This window comes from Dama dama, chromosome 27, assembly GCF_033118175.1.
Source record: "Dama dama isolate Ldn47 chromosome 27, ASM3311817v1, whole genome shotgun sequence".
Classification (NCBI taxonomy): Eukaryota; Metazoa; Chordata; class Mammalia; order Artiodactyla; family Cervidae; genus Dama; species Dama dama.
Genome location: NC_083707.1, coordinates 34,440,094 through 34,463,556, shown reverse-complemented (window position 1 = coordinate 34,463,556; position 23,463 = coordinate 34,440,094). Strand labels below are relative to the sequence as shown.

Sequence of the window (23,463 nt, the reverse complement as noted above, 5' to 3'; positions counted from 1 at the left end):
TTTTATATCAGTTGTAATGCAGGCTTGGCCATTACTGGTCTTTACTGTGTTTTCATTAAGAGTCAACAAAGAGATTGTGCTAAAGACAATGGGACAGAAACCAGAAAAAAACTAAATAAAGACTATGGACTCCTTCCTATCAAAGGAGAAATAGGATATAAAACTCAAATCTTACCCTGTAATAAGTAAACAAAGAAGAGTATGTCAGAGTAACAAATGACCTACTTGGAAATACTTTAAGGGTTTAATCTGTTTGATAGTAGAAAGCTTGCATCTAATTCCAACAGAGATCTCAAAACACCTATTTTATATGAAAAATAAAAAGCTCTCAAAAACATGACAAGTCATTTATCCCCTCGGAGGCTTAACATTAGTTTTAGTTATCTACTCAATATGCACAGCATTTCTTTGTTTATTTTGTGTGGGATTTTTAAAATCTGGAAGATGTGCAGTTTTCTTTCAACTTGACCTGGGGAGAAGCTGATGAGATGTCAGAAACAGATTAGGTTTAGCTCAGTTATTTAAATCAAATCCTAGTTGCTGGACCACACCCTCTTTAGGGGATCCTGGAGGCATAGGGCGCTCCATAGGGCATCCTATACTGTGGCCCTCTGCTATGGTGCACACACTTGAATTTTAGGAGAATAGATAGCTTTTGTAGCTTTTGGGTTTTTTTTAATTTGGGAAGTAGCTGTTAAAGAAGATGGCTACCAGTACCCTGAAAAAGGGGATCTAACACTGAAACTATAAAATGATTTACTGCAAGATAAAAAACAGCACTTCTCACTCCTCCTCCCCCCAAAAATCCTATGTGCTACACTACTGGGGAGAAAGGAAGTAGTAATTATTAACCTGCATATTCTCTTTTTGTTTACTTATTTATAGGCAAATTTCTAAGGTTATAATCACCTTAGCACTTTAATTTCAAATACCAGTTTAAGAAGCAAACCAAAGAGTTATCCCAACCGGAAAGTTATCAAGTTCTATCAGTTTTGTTCGTTTGTTTTACTGTTCACCAAGTTCATCTATGAAATAAGGCTTCTTAACACTGTGTTCTTTAAAAGTTGGATTATGATCAAAATGATGCTCTGTTAAACGGAAAAAGAACAAGTGCTGCACTAAGTCGCTTCAGTCGCGTCTGACTCTGCTCCCCAGGCTACTCTGTCCATGGGATTCTCCAGGCAAGAATACTGGAGTGGGTTGCCATTTCCTCCTCCAGGGGATCTTCCCAACTCAGAGATCAAACCTGCATTGCTTATGTCTCCTGCATTGGCAGGTGGGATGGATGCACCCATACCCTCTAAAGAACACACGAAGTTGTATTATTTGGCCAAGTAACAGACATTAAGTCGGTCCAAAGATGAGCAATTGTAAGCGATTCTGTCCACAATGTTAGCTACCTCTTCCTCTGAAAACAGCTGCTTTGCTCTCATTGCACAGAAGCAGCACAGCCCGAACCACTGTCTTGGCCACAGTGAACCCGAGACATATTGGGGCCTCCACAGTGGGGTGGAATCTCAGAGAGAATTGAGGCAAAGTGGGTGCTGTGAATCTGGTCGACAGTCTCAATACAAGTGCCTTGGAACAGGGGGCTAACTCTGGGCTATTGTCTTCTTCTAAGAGGGTTGAATAAGTAGATGTGGCACAAAATGAGAGTTTCCAATCATCTGGAGAAAAATGGTCATCGGTTGGTTGAATAGCAGTATCATTTTCAAAAACAAATAAAGTTAATTCTACTTGCCATAAAAATGCCAAACAGTAATGGAGGGTATAAAGTGAAAAGTAAAAGTACCGTTATCCTTTATACTAGATAATTTTATGTAGCAATTGGCTTAGGTCACAGGGTGCCCTGATATTTGTTTAAACACTATGGGTGGGATTTCCGGGGTGATCTAGTGGCTAAGACTCCACGCTCCTAATGCAGGGGGGCCAAGTTCAATCCCTGGTTAGGGAATTAGATCCCATATACAGCAACTAAGAGTCCCCATGCCGAAGCTAAGATCCCGCATGCTGCAATGAAGATTCAAGATCCTGTGTGCCACAATTAAGATCCAGCGCGGCCAAATAAATAAATAAAAATAAACATAAAAAAAAAAAAAAACTATGGCTGCGCCTGTAAAGGTGTTTCCAGATGAGACTGGCATTTTAATTAGAAGACTGAGTGAAGCAAAATGCCCTCCCTAATATGGGTGGGTATCATTCAATCAATTGAAAGCCTGAATAATACAGAAAGGTGGAAAAAGGGAGAAATCCCCCTTTCTGCCTGAGAACTTCAGCTGGGATATCAGTCTTCTCCTGCCCTTGGACTGGGATTTACACCAATGGTGTCCCTGGTGCACAGGTCTTCAAACTCAGATGAATAACTGCACTGATTTTCCGGGACCAACTTGCAGATAGCAGATTTGGGGACTTCTATCCCTGTTTGGGCTTCCCTGATGGCTCATCCAGTAAAGAATTCACCTGTAGTGCAGGAGACACAGGAGATGTGGGTTCAATCCCTGGCTCAGGAAGATCCCCTGGAGGAGGAAATGGCAACCCACTCCAGTATTCTTGCCTAGAAAATCCCATGGACAGAGGAGCCTGGTGGGCTACAGTCCACTGGGTCACAAAGAGTTGGACATAACTGAGAATAAGAGTGACCAAAAAAACCAGCCTCCATAATCACCTGGGTAAATTCCTTACACCAAATATACATATTTGTTCTCCTATTGGTTCTGTTTCTTTGGGTAACCCTAATATACCTGCTTCAGTGCCTAATCACATTTCCCAGAATGTTTTTCTTTTGTAGTCTTCCAGGCATATTTCTACAAAAATTCAAAAATATAAATATAAATATTCTTTGCATATAAATGAAACCAAACTCTATACATTGATTTGCAAATTGTTTTTTCATTTAACATATCTTAGAGATTTTGTGTAGTGGTATATATAGATCTAGCCTCTGGGTCTAAATAAATGGTCCAGTCCTTTCAGTGAAAAGCTAGCCTTCTATCCCACCACCCTTGCTTGCAGACAAGGCATGCCCTCCCAACCTTTTCTCCCAAGATCAAACCCCTCTTTTCCTTATGACCATCACCAATAACTAAGGTCAAGCCTCAGTATAATCCAGAAAAGGAAGTGCCAGGCCTGCAAAAGAGGTGAGGTACTATATGCTGAAGGAGCCAGAAAATCTAGCCAATATGTAGCAGTAGGAGCTAGGAAATCATGTGTAGGATTGAATTCTGAAGGAATGGATTGGTGGAAATGGACTGCCCCGTGTCCATTTGTCCTAGGAGCACTCTCCCAGGACTTAGCAGCTTGGCAAGAACTTAGGAGACAATGCTACCATGCTGACAGGATAACTCTTAGAGGCAGAAAAATCAATGGCCTGCATTAAGTGAAGTGGAAATGTCAGAACTGCCTTGGAATATGTTGTAAGAGGTGCCTGAAATACTTAAAGAAATAGTCAGGCCAGAATGAATATATTATGTAAAACCAGAAACTCAGAGCTAAATATGTTCCATGTGAGAGCCCAGAGAGGAACTTCTTTTCCAAAGTTGATGGGTAAAGCACTGGTGTTGACTATCCTCTATAAGCTAAAGCTGAGAGTAGGAGAGACAGTGTTACAGAACTAGTTCTAATAATGGCAACAGGGATGCTCAGTTCAGTTCAGTTCAGTCACTTAGTCATGGCCAGCTTTGTGACCCCATGGACTACAGGATTCCAGGCTTCTCTGTCCATCACCAACTCCTAGAGCTAGCTCAGACTCATGTCCATCAAGTCAGTGATGCCATCCAACCATCTAATCCTCTGTCATCCCCTCCTCCTCCTGCCTTCAATATTTCCCAGCATTAGGGCCTTTTCCAATGAGTCAGTTCTTCTCATCAGGTGCCCAAAGTATTGGAACTTCAGCTTCAGCATCAGTCCTTCCAATGAATATTCAGGACTGATTTCCTTTAGGATTGATGGGTTGGAACTCCTTGTAGTCCAAGGGATTCTCAAGAGTCTTTTCCAACACCACAGTTCAAAAGCATTGATTCTTCAGCACTCAGCTTTCTTTATGATCCAACTCTCACATCCATACATGACTACTGGAAAAACCAAAGCTTTGACTAGACAGACCTTTGTCAGCAAAGTAATGTCTCTGCTTTTTGATACACTATTTAGGTTGGTCATAGCTTTTCTTCCAAGGAACAAGCATCTTTTAATTTCATGGCTGCAGTCACCATCTGCAGTGATTTTGGAGCCCCCAAAAAATAGTCTGTTACTATTCCCATTGTTTCCCCATCTATTTACCATGAAGTGATGGGACTGGATGCCATGATCTTAGTTTTTTGAATGCTGAGTTTTAAGCCAGGCTCCCAAATTACAGAGGCCAACTGATGAAGCTAAGCTAGTAGAAGGAAGGTGGATACAGTTATCATAAGGAACAGCAAGTTCACTGTGGAAGATGGCAGGTGGGGGGAGGCCTGAAACAGAAATATATAATTTTTCAGTAGGGCACAGTACACTTGGGGCTAGATAAATGGGTAGGCAAGGAAAGTATTGCTTAATCTCAATGATGAAAAGAAATTAAAGTTGGATGACACAAAAGACTAACAGTAACTACACCAATAAAAAGATACAACCCCTTGCTTGGTTCTAATATCTGAGCCAGTTCTCAGAACCAGAACTCACTGATAAAAGGAGAAGCTAGGGTCCTGAGGATCCTAAAACACCACAGCAAGTATGCACAGGAATGATTCTCTTGTTCTTTCCCAAAAACTAGAAACAATATAGCGCTTCCCTTATAGTTCAGTTGGTAAAGAATCCGCCTGCAATGCAGGAGACCCTGGTTTGACTCCTGGGTTGGGAAGATCCCCTGGAGAAGGGAAAGGCTACCCACTCCAGTATTCTGGCCTGGAGAATTCCATGGACTGTATAGTCCATGGGTCACAAAGAGTTGGACATGACTAAGCGAATTTCACTTTCACTTTCAGAAATAATATAAATATTAATCGATATGGAACTAACTGTGAAAATGAATGAGGCATCTCTCTATATATTTTTATGCAGAGATATCCAGAAGATATTACTAAATGAAAAACAAGATGCAAATCACTGTATATAGTATGTTAACTTTTGTGTAAAAATAAAGAATACTAAAATATACACATACTTGCTTTCATTTTCAATGTGAATTAATAAAACGCTAAACTAACGAGGAAAGTGTTATATTGTTCAGTTGTGTCCTGACTCTTCCTGACTCAGGAATCAAACCTGGGTCTCCCAAATTGCAGGCAGATTCTTTATCATTTGAGCTGACTCAGGCGGTAAAGAATAGGAGACCCGGGTTCAATCACTGGGTGGGGAAGATCCCCTGGAAGGAACAGCTACCCACTCCAGCATTTTTGCTTGGAGAATTCCATGGACAGTCCATGGGGTGACAAAGAATGGAACACGACTGAGTGACTAACACAAACTATGAACAAATATAAAAGATATTCTGGGCAGGTTTTGTTTTTTTTTTTTTTTTGTTTTTTTTTTTTTTGCAACACAAGTCAAGCTTTATTGAAACCTGCAGTATTAAAACAAATTCTTGGAGGAGTCAAGATGGTGGAGGAATAGGACGGGGAGACCACTTTCTCCCCTACAAATTCATCGAAAGAACATTTGAACGCTGAGCAAACTTCACAAAACAACTTCTGACCACTAGCAGAAGACATCAGGTGCCCAGAAAAGCAGCCCATCATCTTCAAAAGGAGGTAGGACAAAATACAAAAGATAAAAAGAGAGACAAAAGAGCTAGGGACGGAGACCCGTCCCGGGAAGGGAGTCATAATAGAGGAAGTTTCCAAACACCAGGAAACCCTCTCATGGGCGGGTCTGGGGGAAGTTTTTGAATCTCGGAGGGCAATCTAACTGGGAGGAAAAATAAATAAAATCCACAGATTACATGCCTAAAAGCAACTCCCAGCAGAAAAGTACCCCAGACACCCGCATCCGCCACCAGCAAGTGGGGGCGGAACAGAGAGGAGCGGGCAGCATTGCTTAGGGTAAGGGCCCGAATGCCCTGAGGGCAATCGGAGGGAGCTAATGTGAGACAGCAACTTAAACTGAGGGATAGCAAGAGAGAGAGAGAGAAAATTAACCGGCCGAACACACTGCCAGCCATTCGCAGAACAAAGGGACTGAGCAATTCCAGAGAAGAGCTAGCCGGCTGTGGACCAGCCCATCCCCGCCGGAGGCAGGAGGCAGAGGGGAGGGGAAGGGGGCAAACTCAGCCCCAGAGACGGCACCCCTACCAAACTGCAAACAGGCCTCCAGTTTCTAACCAAAGACTTCCTGAGATTCTGGATGGTCGACATCCGCCAGGAGGGTCAGAGCTAGAGGCCAGCTCCCAAGAATAGTCACAGGCGCATGCACCCGACTGGCGCGCGCGGAAACTGAGGCTGGGCCTGCGGAGGGGAGAAGACGCACCGCACCCGGGGAGAGTGCACCCGTCAAGCTCCTGGCTGCCTGAGCTGCTCCGGCAGGGGAAGGCACAAAACGCAGGCCCAATCGAGTCCGCGCTTTTGTGGAACACCCGAAAACTGGAACCGCACGCAACGCAGGGCCCCCTTCATATAGAGCAGTCGGGAGCCTGAGCAGCGTAGACGGGGAAAACACACACCCGTGAGCGGGGCAAACCCAGTGTGGCCGGAACACTCAGTGCTCCCCACACACAGCAATATCTGTCTGCAGCGCCCCTCCCTCCCCGCAGCACGACTGAACAAGCGAACCTAAACAAGAGACCATCTCTGCCCGCCTTGTCAGGGCGGAAATTAGAAAATGAAGAGACCGGCAAACAGAAGCCAAATAAACAAAGGGAACCGCTTCAGAAGAGACCAGTGCAACAGATTAAAATCCCTGTAGATAACACCGACTACAACGGAAGGGGCCTATAGATATAGAGAAGGGTAAGCTGGAATGAGGAGCTATCTGAAATTGAACCGAACCCACACTGACTGCAACAACTCCAGATAAATTCCTAGATATATTTTTACCTTTTCTTTTTAATTAAAAAAACTTTTTTCTTTTCTTTTTAAACTTTTTCTCTTTTATTTTCTTTTAACATTCTCTATTACTCCCCCATTACCGTTAACTTTCATTTTCATATATTTTTACTATTTTTTTTTAATTAGAAAAAAAATTTTTTCTTGTTTTATTTTTTTTCTCTTATTTTCTTTTAAAGTCCTCTATTACTCCTCTATTACTCCTTAATTTTCATTTTCATTTCACTATAACCTTGCAAAAAAAAAAAAAAAAGAAGCCATATTTTTAAACTGAACTTCATATATATTTCTAAAATTTTTGGCTTTGGTTTTTAATATTGTATTTTTAAGAGTCTAACCTCTACTCTAGATTTTTAATCTTTGTTTTTCAGTATTGGATATCAATTTTAGACATTTAAGAATCTAATATTCAGTACCCATTTTTACTCAGGAGTGTGTTGATTACTCTCTCCCACTTCTGACTCTCTGTTTTTTACCTCAGAACACCTCTATTTCCTCCCTTCCCCTTCTCTTCCCAATCCAATTCTGTGAATATCTGTGGGTGTCTGGGCTATGAAGAACACTCTGGGAACAGACAGCTGCGTAGATCTGTCTCTCTCCTCTTGAGTCCCCCTTTTTCTCCTCCTGCTCATCTCTATCTCCCTCCTCCCTCTCCTCTTCTTCATGTAACTCTGTGAACCTCTCTGGGTGTCCCTAACGGGTGAGAATCTTTTCACCATTAACCTAGAAGTTTTATTATCAGTGCTGTATAGTTGGAGAAGTCTTGAGACTACTGGAAGAATAAGACTGAAATCCAGAGGCAGGAGACAAGCCCCAAACCTGAGAACACCAGAAAACTCCTGACTACACGGAACATTAAGTAATAAGAGACCATCCAAAAGCCTCCATACCTACACTGAAACCAACCACCACCCAAGAGCCAATAAGTTCCAGAGCAAGACATACCATGCAAATTCTCCAGCAATGCAGGAACATAGCCCTGAGTGTCAATATACAGGCTGCCCAAAGTCACACCTAACACATAGACCCATCTCAAAACTCACTACTGGACACTCCATTGCACTCCAGAGAGAAGAAATCCAGTTCCATGTACCAGAATATCAATGCAAGCTTCCCTAACCAGGAAACCTTGACAAGCCAATTGTCCAACCCCACCCACTGGGTGAAATCTCCACATTAAAAAGGAACCACAGACCACCAGAATACAGAAAGCCCGCTCCAGACACAGTGATCTAAACAAGATAAAAAGGCAGAGAAATACCCAACAGGTAAAGGAACATGAAAAATGCCCACCAAGTCAAACAAAAGAGGAGGAGATAGGGAATCTACCTAGAAAAAGAATTTAGAACAATGATAATAAAAATGATCCAAAATCTTGAAAACAAAATGGAGTTACAGATAAATAGCCTGGAGACAAAGATTGAGAAGATGCAAGAAATGTTTAATAAAGACCTAGAAGAAATAAAAAAGAGTCAATTAAAAATGAATAATGCAATAATTGAGATAAAAAACACTCTGGAGGGAACCAACAGTAGAATAACAGAGACAGAAGATAGGATAAGTGAGGTAGAAGATAAAATAGTGGAAATAAATGAAGCAGAGAGGAAAAAAGAAAAAAGAATGAAAAGAAATGAGGACTACCTCAGGGACCTCTGGGACAATGTGAAACGCCCCAACATTCGAATCATAGGAGTCCCAGAAGAAGAAGACAAAAAGAAAGGCCATGAGAAAATACTCTCGAGGAGATAATAGCTGAAAACTTCTATAAAATGGGGAAAGAAATAGTTACACAGGTCCAAGAAACCCAGAGTCCCAAACAGGATAAACCCAAGGTGAAACACCCCAAGACACATATTAATCAAATTAACAAAGATCAAACACAAAGAACAAATATTAAAAGCAGCAAGGGAGAAACAACAAATAACACACAAAGGGATTCCCATAAGGATAACAGCTGATCTATCAATAGAAACCCTTCAGGCCAGAAGGGAATGGCAGGCCATACTTCAAGTAATGAAAGAGAATAAGCTACAACCTAGATTACTGTACCCAGCAAGGATCTCATTCAGATATGAAGGAGAATTCAAAAGCTTTACAGACAAGCAAAAGCTGAGAGAATTCAGCACCACCAAACCAGCTCTTCAACAAATGCTAAAGGATCTTCTCTAGATAAGAAACACAGAAAGCATGTATAAACGTGAACCCAAAACAACCAAGTAAATGGCAACGGGACCATACCTATCAATAATTACCTTAAATGTAAATGGGTTGAATGCCCCAACCAAAAGACAAAGACTGGCTGAATGGATACAAAAACAAGACCCCTATATATGCTGTCTGCAAGAGACCCACCTCAAAACAAGGGACACATACAGACTAAAAGTGAAGGGCTGGAAAAAAAAAAATATTTCACGCAAACGGAGACCAAAAGAAAGCAGGAGTCGCAATACTCATATCAGATAAAATAGACTTTCAAATAAAGGCTGTGAAAAGAGACAAAGAAGGACACTACATAATGATCAAAGGATCAATCCAAAAAGAAGATATAACAATTATAAATATATGCACTCAACATAGGAGCACCACAATATGTAAGGCAAATGCTAACGAGTATGAAAGAGGAAATTAATAGTAACACAATAATAGTGGGAGACTTTAATACCCCACTCACAACTATGGATAGATCAACTAAACAGAAAATTAACAAGGAAACACAAACTTTAAATGACACAATGGACCAGCTAGACCTAATTGATATCTATAAGACATTTCACCCCAAAACAATCAACTTCACCTTTTTCTCAAGTGCACACAGAACCTTCTCCAGAATAGATCGCATCCTTGGCCATAAATCTAGCCTTGGTAAATTCAAAAAAACTGAAATCACTCCAGTCATCTTTTCTGACCACAGTGCAGTAAGATTAGATCTCAATTACAGGAAAAAAATTATGAGAAATTCAAACATACGGAAGCTAAATAACACGCTTCTGAATAACCAACAAATCATAGAAGAAATCAAAAAAGACATCAAAATATGCATAAAAACAAATGAAAATGAAAACACAACAACCCAAAACCTATGGGACACTGTGAAAGCAGTGCTAAGGGGAAGGTTCATAGCATTACAGGCTTACCTCAAGAAACAAGAAAAAAGTCAAATAAATAACCTAACTCTACACCTAAAGCAACTAAAGAAGGAAGAAATGAAGAACCCCAGGGTTAGCAGAAGGAAAGAAATCTTAAAAATTAGGGCAGAAATAAATGCAAAAGAAACTAAAGAGACCATAGCAAAAATCAACAAAGCTAAAAGCTGGCTTTTTGAAAAAATAAACAAAGTTGACAAACCGTTAGCAAGACTCATTAAGAAACAAAGGGAGAAGAACCAAATTAACAAAATTAGAAATGAAAATGGAGAGATCACGACAGACAACACTGAAATACAGAGGATCATAAAAGACTACTACCAGCAGCTCTATGCCAATAAAATGGACAACTTGGAAGAAATGGACAAATTCTTAGAAAAGTATAACTTTCCAAAACTGAACCAGAAAGAAATAGAAGATCTTAACAGACCCATCACAAGCAAGGAAATCGAAACTGTAATCAGAAATCTTCCAGCACACAAAAGCCCAGGACTAGATGGTGCCACATATGAATTCTACCAAAAATTTAGAGAAGAGCTAACACCTATCTTACTCAAACTCTTCCAGAAAATTGCAGAAGGTAAACTTCCAAACTCATTCTATGAGGCCACCATCACCCTAATTCCAAAACCAGATAAAGATGCCACAAAAAAAGAAAATTACAGGCCAATATCTCTGATGAACATAGATGCAAAAATCCTTAACAAAATTCTAGCAAACAGAATCCAACAACATATTTAAAAAAATCATACACCATGACCAAGTGGGCTTTATCCCAGGAATGCAAGGATTCTTTGATATCCACAAATCAATCAATGTAATACACTGCATTAATAAACTGAAAGATAAAAACCATATAATTATCTCAATAGATACAGAAAAAGCCTTTGACAAAATTCAACATCCTTTTATGATTAAAACTCTTCAGAAAGCAGGAATATAAGGAACATACCTCAACATAATAAAAGCTATATATGACAAACCCACAGCAAGCATTACCCTCAATGGTGAAAAATTGAAAGCATTTCCCCTGAAATCAGGAACAAGACAAGGGTGCCCACTCTCACCACTACTATTCAACATAGTGTTGGAAGTTTTGGCCACAGCAATTAGAGCAGAAAAAGAAGTAAAAGGAATCCAGATAGGAAAAGAAGAAGTGAAACTCTCACTGTTTGCAGATGACATGATCCTCTACAGAGAAAACCCTAAAGTCTCTACCAGAAAATTACTAGAGCTAATCAACGAATATAGTAAAGTTGCAGGATATAAAATTAACACACAGAAATCCCTTGCATTCCTATACACTAACAATGAGAAAACAGAAAGAGAAATTAAGGAAACAATACCATTCACCATTGCAACAAAAAGAATAAAACATTTAGGAGTATATCTACCTAAAGAAACAAAAGACCTATACATAGAAAACTATAAAACACTGATGAAAGAAATGAAAGAGGACACAAACAGATGGAGAAAAATACCATGTTCATGGATTGGAAGAATCAATATTGTCAAAATGGCAATACTACCCAAAGCAATCTATAGATCGAATCCCTATCACGCTACCAATGGTATTTTTCACAGATCTAGAACAAATAATTTCACAATTCGTATGGAAATACAAAAAACCTCGAATAGCCAACGTAATCTTGAGAAAGAAGAATGGAACTGGAGGAATCAACCTGCCTGACTTCAGACTCTACTACAAAGCCACAGTCATCAAGACAGTATGGTACTGGCACAAAGACAGAAATATAGATCAATGGAACAGAATAGAAAGCCCAGAGATAAATCCACGAACCTATGGACACCTTATCTTCGACAAAGGAGGCAAGGATGTACAATGGAAAAAAGACAACCTCTTTAACAAGTGGTGCTGGGAAAACTGGTCAACCACTTGTAAAAGAATGAAACTAGAACACTTTCTAACACCATACACAAAAATAAACCCAAAATGGATTAAAGATCTAAATGTAAGACCAGAAACTATAAAACTCCTAGAGGAGAACACAGGCAAAACACTCTCCAACATAAATCACAGCAGGAGCCTCTATGACCCACCCCCCAGAATATTGGAAATAAAAGCAAAAATACACAAATGGGACCTAATGAAACTTAAAAGCTTTTGCACAACAAAGGAAACTATAAGCAAGGTGAAAAGACAGCCCTCAGATTGGGAGAAAATAATAGCAAACGAAGAAACAGACAAAGGATTAATCTCAAAAATATAAGCAACTCCTGCAGCTCAATTCCAGAAAAATAAATGACCCAATCAAAAAATGGGCCAAAGAACTACACAGACATTTCTCCAAAGAAGACATACAGATGGCTAACAAACACATGGAAAGATGCTCAACATCACTCATTATCAGAGAAATGCAAATCAAAACCACAATGAGGTACCATTACATGCCAGTCAGAATGGCTGCTATCCAAAAGTCTACAAGCAATAAATGCTGGAGAGGGTGTGGAGAAAAGGGAACTCTCTCACACTGCTGGTGGGAATGCAAACTAGTACAGCCGCTATGGACAACAGTGTGGAGATTTCTTTTCTTAAAAAACTGGAAATAGAACTGCCATATGACCCAGAAATCCCACTCCTGGGCATACACACCAAGGAAACCAGATCTGAAAGAGACACGTGCACCCCAATGTTCATCGCAGCACTGTTTATAATAGCCAGGACATGGAAGCAACCTAGATGCCCATCAGCAGATGAATGGATAAGGAAGCTGTGGTACATATACACCATGGAATATTACTCAGCCATTAAAAAGAATTCATTTGAACCAGTCCTAATGAGATGGATGAAGCTGGAGCCCATTATACAGAGTGAAGTAAGCCAGAAAGATAAAGAACATTACAGCATACTGACACATGTATATGGAATTTAGAAAGGTGATAACGATAACCCTATATGCAAAACAGAAAAAGAGACACAGAAATACAGAACAGACTTTTGAACTCTGTGGGAGAATGTGAGGGTGGGATATTTCAAAAGAACAGCATGTATACTATCTATGGTGAAACAGATCACCAGCCCAGGTGGGATGCATAAGACAAGTGCTCCGGCCTGGTGCACTGGGAAGACCCAGAGGAATCGGGTGGAGAGGGAGGTGGGAGAGGGGATCGGGATTGGGAATACATGTAAATCCATGGCTGATTCATATCAATGTATGACAAAACCCACTGGAAAAAAATAATAATAATAATAAAAAAAAAGAAAAAAAAAAAATTGGAATTAGAACTGCCATATGACCCAGAAATCCCACTCCTGGGCATACACACTGAGGAAACCAGATCTGAAAGAGACACGTGCACCCCAATGTTCATCGCAGCACTGTTTATAATAGCCAGGACATGGAAGCAACCTAGATGCCCATCAGCAGACGAATGGATAAGGAAGCAGTGGTACATATACACCATGGAATATTACTCAGCCATTAAAAAGAATTCATTTGAATCAGTTCTAATGAGATGGATGAAACTGGAGCCCATCATACAGAGTGAAGTAAGCCAGAAAGATAAAGACCAATACAGTATACTAACGCATATATATGGAATTTAGAAAGATGGTAACGATAACCCTATATGCAAAACAGAAAAAGAGACACAGATGTACAGAACAGGCTTTTGGACTCTGTGGGAGAAGGTGAGGGTGGGATGTTTCGAGAAAACAGCATCAAAACATGTATATTATCAAGGGTGAAACAGATCACCAACCCAGGCTGGTTGCATGAGACAAGCGCTCGGGCCTGGTGCACTGGGAAGACCCAGAAGAATCAGGTGGAGAGAGAGGTGGGAGGGGGGATTGGGATGGGGAATACATGTAAATCCATGGCTGATTCATATCAGTGTATGACAAAAACCACTACAATATTGTAAAGTAATTAGCCTCCAACTAATAAAAATAAATGGAAAAAAAAAAAAAAAAGATGTTCTTAGGCATGAAAAAAAAATTCTTATTATAATAAACATGCTTTTAAAATTTTAAAACCTGAGCTCATCCACTCATCAGATTGCATAAAAAATTAAAATAGCATGAATTTGTGCATATTGGAATTGACTCAGGATAGATGTTCCATTCTTTTGTAATGAAAGGGCATGGAAACAGAATTTCTCTGTACTTTATTTTACAGCATCAAAAGGAAAAGGAGTCACTCTGAAGAGTTTTCATTGGACAAAGGATATTTTGAGCATGAAAAAATAACATTGTCTCCAACCAATTAAATTCCAACAAATATATATAAATCCATTATTTCATAATTATACTAATTTTAAAAACATTATTTGTCACCATTAGAGGTTTGCTAAGGCACACAAACTTATTATTTGAAAAAAAATCATGAATAAAAGGAAAGAACCAAGCACTTACCCTGCTTCTATACATAAATTCTATTTTAGAGAACCAAAAAATTGATAAGGGAAAGCTTTTCGTTATTTCTTTTTTTCTTTTTAGGGAAAGTTTTTCTTTATAGAATTCCAGCTAATTCATCACCATTTTGGAACCCTAGTGAAATTATGGATGTAAGCAACAACCATCAATGGGTGCTAACCTAAACCCTAGGTTAAAAGCTAATGAAAGTTTTCTAGTGAGTGGATCAGGCAAGCAGCATGAACAATAGGACAGTTGTTAGTTATCTCCTGATGTGATGTAATAGGAAGCAAAAGACACCATCCAAGAAACATCCTGCCCCTGCCCAAATCAAACCTGATTATGAACAAGTCTCTATAACTTAATACCAGTGTTTAGGAAGTGCAGGATACAGAAGAACAAGTTAAATGACACCAGGAGGTAAAAATGGGCTGAATGCAGAAGATTCTATGGAGGAATGAACCGGTTTGTCCAACTAATCAGAAAAGACAAAGAAGTAGGATGATTACAGATTAAAAGAAACTTGGGAAATATAACCATCTGACACAATATATAGACTTTGGATCTTGTTTTCCTACTGCTGCTGTAACAAATTAACAGAAATTTAGTGGTTTTAAAACAACACAAACTGATTAGATTGGGCTTCCCAGGTGACTCAGTGGTAAAGAATCTGCCTACCAATGCAGGAGATGCAGTTTCAATCCCTGGGTCAGGAAGATCCCCTGGAGAAGGAAATGGCAACCCACTCCAGTATTCTTGCTTGGGAAATCCCATGGACAAAGGAGTCTAGCAGGCTACAGTCCATAGTGTCTGCCACAGATTCTGATTCAAACAAAGAAACTGTTTAAAAAGACAGTTTTCACAGAAATGGAAAATATGACCATAGGTTGGGCACCATATATAGGAACTGTTAATTTTTAGGTATGATCATGGCATTTTGGTTATGTTTTTAGTGTAAGCAATCTGTTGGAGACGCTTACTGAATTATTTATAAGTGAGATAACATGATATCTGATATTTGCAGTAAAAATACATTGTAAAGAACAAGAAATAAGTGAAAACAGCAAAATGCAAAAAATTGTTAGAGTTGAACTTTGATGACATAGGGTTCAGAATATTTTTCTTTCTATTATTGTATATATTTGAAAATGTCCACAATGTAAAAGTTTTTTTTAAATCAAAAGTAATTTAATTCAGTTTAAAAGAAAAGGAATAGACAGGAAAAGGGAGAATTCAATGCTCTAATGAAGGGTTTTTGTCTATATATCTTTGCATACCAGTGTGAATATATGGTAGATAAATTCTTAGGCACAGAACCGCAATTAAGATGTTGATAGTAACCTCTTTACATGTATACTGCAGTTTAACAATTAAGCCAACAGAATGTGGATGAGCCCAGTTTCTCACTGTCAGAGATGAAAGAGACAGATAAACAAGAAGGGAAGGATGGAATGAACCCTGTGGTGCTGGATCGGAGTCTGAGACATCAGTAGGAACTTATGTTTCAATTAATTTATATACAGAGAGAGAGAGATACAGACCAATTATAAGTGTATATGCATACATGGGTTAGTATGTGTACGTATTAATATATTACCCAGCTCAGTCTACTGAGAGGACCAGGAAACAATCACACCTCAACAGCAAAGAGCAAATGCAGAACCCACTTCTTGGTCTCCAAATACCATTTTCCAATAAAAGGAACTAGGGATTCTTGAGAAAATGGTCGATTCTACAGTGGGGGCAGGAAAAGAAAATAAAAGAGAAGTCTGGAGTACCTTGTAGCAACAGAAAGTGAGGAAGCTGACAAAAAACAAAAGGCTGGGGCATGTCAAAGCAACACAGGAGCCAACGTGTAAGAGGTCCCATCGGCTGAAGCTGGAACTATTTGAGCACCAAAATAAATAACCCAGTGCTGGATTGTAATCCCAAACTATAAAATAAATACACATGAGTCACTACTAACATATATAAATGATTAAATAAACACAGTGAATGGGGACACGAGACAAATTGTACTTATTGTGCATAAATTTTTCCTCAATGAAGTTGAAAAGGTAATTGCTGAATCAATTTACCAGTAGTATTTACAGCTTAAGTAAAACGCTTTAGACAGTTTGTATAAATTATATATTCAAATATTAACCCCAGGACATTGGAAAAATAGAGTTTTTACCTTTTTCTGTCTCAAGGAGTTCAGAGTGCTATTTCCCATGTATCTAGTGTGTAGACCTTTTCTTAGAGGACGTTAAATAGGAGTTTTGAAATCAGCCAGCTCAAGCAGAAATCAGGAACCTTTGCTCAAGCACAACTATAAAAAGAGAAATTGTACCTCCTTGTAGGTTCCATTCTATAGTCCATGTCAACACTGTAGCCACCATGTTACAGAGGACTGCTAGTAGTAACATGAATACCAAACTCTGGTCTAAAAGCTACAGGAATATCAACCCTAAAATATCAAGTAAAACTGATTTTGAAATTGTTAATTCCTCCAAAAACAGCTTTTTCACACAACTGAAGATATGTGCATTTATTTTTTAAAATGAAGTTGCAACATCATAAAGTCTACAGACACAACAGAATAATGTGTTGTCTACAGAATAATGTGTTTCACACAGAATAATGTGTTTCACAATTAAGTTCAGATCAGTTACATTTGGTAAATTGGACAAAGAGGCAATAATACACATCCCCCAGTGTGTTACAGTCCTCTTTTTAACTAACAAATCAAAACAATGGAATTAAGCAAAACACTGGAATTAGAGTAAAGAGGCTAGCTGATTATTCACTATTTTTATACACAGTTTCTAACATTTACAATGGAAGATGAAATTTTTATACCTTTAGACATGAAAGGAATAGGAATAAAGAAATCGTAAAATACGCCCTGTATTTACTTAAGTACACCTCGGTAAATGACAGAAAAGGGGGATTATGCAAAAAAAATCTAGAGATATGAATGACAGTAAGAAACTGCTTGAAACTTCAAATTACACAGCTACAAAATAGAAACTTTGATTAGTAATATCAATTACTGTCTTTTGCATTGAAAGGATGAAGTCTTTAAGTAGTCCTGTCCTCCTTTTCCCCTTCTCAGCTATAGCTTGCCCAGTGATCTGATATGCATACCGTCCTCATTCTCCAAGGAATAACATGAAAGTGATTGTTTGAAAATAAAATGAGGGTTTGAAACCTTATACTTCAGAAGACAGAATCAGTTACCTGACATCTAATCCCAGTCCTCACTGTGTTAAGAATGTCAGTGTTTCACATGCCCTGCTCAGGAAAAAGAGTTGTTTCAGTACACGCTTCTGTGGTTTCATTCAGTTTGGTTACACCTCAGGGAGTTAATTTCATGCAAAGCTTTCAGATAGTGCTTTCCAGTATTGGAGCAAACACAGTATTATCAGGCAACAGTTGGAAGTTTAGGAAAAAACGAAAGCAACCCAGACTGCTAATGCTTGATGAGAACTTTGGCCTTGTCCTGGGATTAGCCTTCAAGAACTGAGAAAGACGTGGAGCGTCAGCAATTTCAGAGATAATAAAAAATGTAAACATAATGGAATGAAAGTCAACCTGGTTGTATGTGGGGCTTATCTTACGGCCATAATGAGAAATGGCAATGAGAAGTGGATGTCAGAGATGAGAGGCTTAAGAATCAGCCTGACTGGGAAAAGAGAGGTAAAACACCTGCGCTACTAGTCCACACACGAACAATGCATCTATTTTCAAACAAAGAGCAGATAATGCTCAAGCTTTGGAAGGGGAGATCCATTCTTCAGAGAAAGTGTGGACACCTGAAAGAAACACAAGGGGCATTGTGTTTAGGAATGAAACATGTGATCTAGGGAAATGCCAGTTTATCCAAGCTTTGGCTGGGTTACTGCTTTGTTAAGAGAAGGGACATATTTTTGAAACAACTGTGATTAACTGAGGTTTAATGTGCCTTCTTGTAATTACCTATAATTTTCAAAGATTACATTGCAGCTTGTAAGCCTGGTTAAAGAACAAATCAGGTGATATTTTCTTAAAAATACTTCATATGTGTGTATTGCCTAGAATTTATCCCCAAATACAGAGGAACTCTTATGTTTTGCTATTACTAATTTTATTAATACAGTAATTTTGTTGATTCAATCTGGTTTATCTCTCGGCCTTTGGTTTCTTAGTATGGTCATATTGCCATCAGTTACTCCATATTTCTCCAAGTTTATTAATCATGCTAAGTGACTAAAAAAATCATTCTGCATGATTGTGATTTCAAGTAAGATAAACTTTCACAATTTATCTTGAGTGGGTCTTTTTAAAATTTATTATTATTTTTTCCTGGCTGCACTGGGTCTTCATTGCTGCTGGCGGACTTTCATTGCAGCGAGTGGCGGCTTCTCGTTGTGGTGGCTTCACTTGTTGCAAAGCATGGGCTACAGGGCATGTGGGCCTCAGTAGCTGTGGCACGCAGCTCAATAGTTGTAGTGCATGGAGTTTAAATGCCCCGAAGCATGTGGAATCTTCCCAGACCAGGGACTGAACCTGTGTCCCCTACAATGGCAGGCAGATTCTTAACCACTGGACCACCAGGGAAGTCCTAGTGGGTCTTCTTGCTCCATGTTCTCCTTAATTCAAAGGATAATACCTGAGTGAATTTTTCTTATACATTCTAGAGCTCATAGACACAAGAGCCCTCTGAGTCACAACTTAACTCAAAGACTGAACAGAGACTGCTAACATTGCTTTTTAGATCTCATGCTATTTCTGAACAAGAGAGCGTTCTTCTGGCTCTAGTCTTCTTCAGCTGTGTGACTTCATGCAAGTTTGATACTTCACCTCTCCTCCCTGCCTTTCTCCATCTGTAAAAATGGAGAGCCAATTACAGTACAGGAGTATTCTTAGTATTATATTTTTATGGTTAGCACTTATAAAAATTTACCAATACGTTTCACTCTTTTCTGCTACATTCAGTTTTCTTCTGACTGAAGTACGTCTGTCACCCATACATATCCCATGGTACTCAAAGATCTCTACTTTAACCTATTCCTATTCTTGTTCCAAACCACCTGATATTTGTCAAAGATGTGTTTCAATTACAACTCTAAAGGAAACACAGCCAACTGCCCTGAACCAGTTCTAGCCTAACTTGCAAGAGCAGCCCCAGTGCACAGGAATCCTAGAAATGTCCAAAAGTTGCCTTTGCTTCATTACCATGCTAAGATCTCTGCCCAAGGCCTCGTATCTTGCTAGGCACAATATCTTCCTTGCACATTAGTGCCATATGCTAGGGAGCCTGAGGGACTGCACGTGGCCCAGCTATTTCTGGAAATCTCTACTCTCTTCCTCAATTTCTTATGACACATCTCCCTTTTACCCCATAAAACTCCCCACTTTTCTCCCTTCTGGGAGAAAAGGTCTTTAGAGCGTTAGCCCTCCCTTCTCCATTCGTTGATCAATGAATAAAGCTTCTGCTCTGCTTTGCTAAACCTGGTCATGTTCAATTGGCTCACCTGGCACCAGGCAAGAGAAGGACCAGTTGGGGTCCACCTGGTCTGAGACAGTTGACAACACTTTCAAAAATGATCTGTAACACTTTCAAAAATATATCTGTAATATATGATGATGGATGTTAATTAGACTTTATGGCGATCATTTTGCAATATATACAAATATCGAATCACCATATTGTATACCTGAAGGTCATATAATGTTATATGTCAATTATATTCCAATTGGAAAAAAAAAGCAGTACATGGTTCACAAAAGATGTTCAATAAAATATTTGCTGAATGAAAAAACTTAAATCTAATCAACAAACCTCTGCCAAGTTCTCATCAAGTATAGAATTGCTAACACTATGAGAAAAATAACGTACAAGACTAACTTGCTAGAGTTAACCTCACTCACTGAATAATACTTGCAGAGGACTGTCTAGAAAGAAACGTGATGGATGTCTAAGTCTCAACTTGATGTCAAAAAAATTTTTTAATAAAAACAAGAGAGATCTCTAATCAACAACCTGTTTACAACTTACTGAACTAGAAAAGTGAAAGTGAAGTCGCTCAATCGTGTCCAACTCTTTGCAACCCCGTGGACTGTAGCCGGCCAGGCTCCTCTGTCCATGGGATTCTCCAGGTAAGAATACTGGAGTAAGTTGCCATTTCCTTCTCCAGGGGATCTTCCCGACCCAGGGATCGAACCCTGGTCTCCCGCATTGCAGACAGATGCTTTACACTCTGAGCCACCAGGGAAGCCAAATAAAAAAAGAACAAACTAAATCCAAAGCTAGAAGAATGAACAGAATAATAAAGATTAGAGCAAATATAAATAAAATAAAGACTAGAAACACAATACAGAAAATCAATGAAACCTGAAGTTGGTTCTTCTGAACAATCAACATGACTGACAATCTTTTAGCTAGATAGACTAAAATTCAATTAATAAAATGAGAAATGAAAATGAGGATATTATTACCAATTCCACAGAAATAAAAAAGATTATAAGAGAGTACTGTGAACAAGTTCATAGCAGCATTAGTCATGCTAAGACACAGAAGCAATCCAAATGTCCATTGACAGATGAAGAGATAAGCAAAAGTGGATAAGTGTACAATGGAATGTTATTCAACCTAAAAGAGGAAGGAAATTCTGCAATATGCTACATCATGGATGAACTTTGGAGGCATTACACCAAGGGAAACGAGCCAGTCACAAAAGGACAAATGCTCTATGATTTCACTTCTATGACATACTTGGACAGCAAGCAAGGAAATAGGGATTTCAGTCATACAACCACAAGGAACTGAATTCTGCCACAGCCATATGAGCTTGAAAAAGGATCTCAGCTCTGGATTAACAGATAGTCCAGCCAACACCTGGATCTTTAAACTAGTAAGGACTTGAGTAAAAGCACAAACAAGAGAATGTGGCCTATAGACAAAAACAAAACTAAACAGTCGATATAAATCAATTTTTTTAATATAAATCAATTTTGAGATGGTCCAGATGTTAGATTTAATGAAGATTTTCCGAAGCTATTGTAAACATATTCAGTGATGTAGAGGAAAATATATTCAAAGGGAATATGGACTTAATATGTGAATAGATAATAAATCTTAGAAGAAAACATAAGCTATAAAAACAATAAAATCTATTCTTAGATTAGGCAATGTATTCTTAGATATGGCACCAAAATCATGAGCAACAAAAGAAAATTAGACAAACTAGGAATAACCAAAAATAAAAAGTGTTTGGGCTTCAGAGGACCTTATTAAGAAAATAAAAAGATAATCTGCAGAATAGCAAGGTATAGGATTTATGAGTCACATATCACTTTTAAAGTTTTTTATTTTATATTGGAATATGGTTGGTTTACAGCTCTGCATTCGCTTCAGGTGTACAGGAAAGTGATTCAGTTATGCATATACATCCACCTATTCTTTTCCTGTATAAATACAGAATATTGAGTATAGTTACCTGTACAAATCACATATCTGATAAAGGATTTATATATAAATATCTTACAACTCAATAGTAATGACAAATATCCCAAGTGAAAAATGGTCAAGGATCAGAAGAGAAGATACACGAAAAACCAAGAAACATTTGAAAAGACGCTCAACATTGTCAGCCACCAGGCAAATGGAAATCAAAACCACAATGAGATATCATCCCACATCCACTAGGATGACCTGAAAAGTCAAATAATTGCTACCAGTGTTGGTGAGAATGTGGAGAAATCTGAACCCTCCCATGCTACTGGTGGGAATATGAAATAATGTACCTGCCTTGGAAAACATACTTCCTCAAAAGGTTAAACATAGAGTTAGCATATGACCTAGTAATTCCACTCCTAGATTTCTACCCAATAGAAATGAAAATGTATAGTCACCCAAAAACTTGTCCACAAATATTTTAGCAATATATTTTTAATAGCCAAAAGGTAGAAACAATTCAAATGTCTATCAGCAAACAAATGAGTACACAAAATGTGGTGTATTTGTATACTGGAATATTATTTGGCAATATAGAGGGATGAAATTCTGATGACCACTCCACCCTGGTCAGACCTTAAAAAAAAGAAACAAAAAAACATTTTGTGTTTCAATTTATGTCCAGAATAGGCAAATCCATTGAGACGGAAAGTAACTTAATGGTCTAAGCCTTAGGGGGTGGGGTGCTGGGGGTGATAGTTAAAGGATACAGGACTTCTTTTTGAGGTGATGTAATTGTTTCAAAAATGATTGTGGTGATTGATGCACATATTTTTGGTGCTTTATCTAAGATCCATTGAGAGACTTCCCTGGTACACAATGGATAAGAATCTGCCTGCCAGTGCAGGGGACACAGGTTTGATTCCTGGTCCTGGAAGATTCCGCATGCCTTGGAACAACTAAGCCCGGGGCCACAACTACTGAAGCCCACATACCTGGAGCCTATTTTCTGTAAGGAGAGAAGCCATCACAGTGAGAAGCCTGTGCACAATGAAGAGTAGCCCACTCGAGCTGCAAGTAGAAAAAGCCTGTGCAAAGCAACGAAGACCCAGCGCAGCCAAATATAAACAAATAAACAAAATAAAAATCCACTGACTTGTACACTTTAAATGAGTGAATTGTATTTTGTGAATTACTTCTCAATAAAGCTATTGTTTTTCTAATGGATTAAATAAAAAATTGACAAGATGAGCGTAACAGCACACTGGATATGACAATTGAAAGAGTCAGTGAACATAAAGACAAATCAATAGAAATTATACACTGAGAAGAACAAATATAAAAACGATGTAAATACACAAAGTGGTTGAAAGTGAAAGAATAGAAAAATATATGCTATGCAAATAAGAAATGTAAGAAAGCTGGTATGGCTATATTAATGTTAGACAAATTAAGATTCAAAGAATATTACAAGGGATAAAGTGGGAAATTTCCTGATGATAAAAGGACAGT

The 23,463-nt window shown here is 38.7% G+C and overlaps 1 long non-coding RNA gene across 1 annotated transcript in view; it reads right to left on the bottom strand.

Annotated features, from left to right (window-relative positions):
* Positions 1-16,795, bottom strand: part of LOC133047793 (uncharacterized) — a 199,883-nt gene extending 183,088 nt beyond the window's left edge. The window contains exon 1 of the long non-coding RNA XR_009690845.1: positions 16,708-16,795. This is a non-coding gene — a long non-coding RNA (uncharacterized LOC133047793). The remainder of the gene's footprint in view (positions 1-16,707) is intronic.
* Between the last annotated feature and the right edge of the window lie 6,668 nt (positions 16,796-23,463).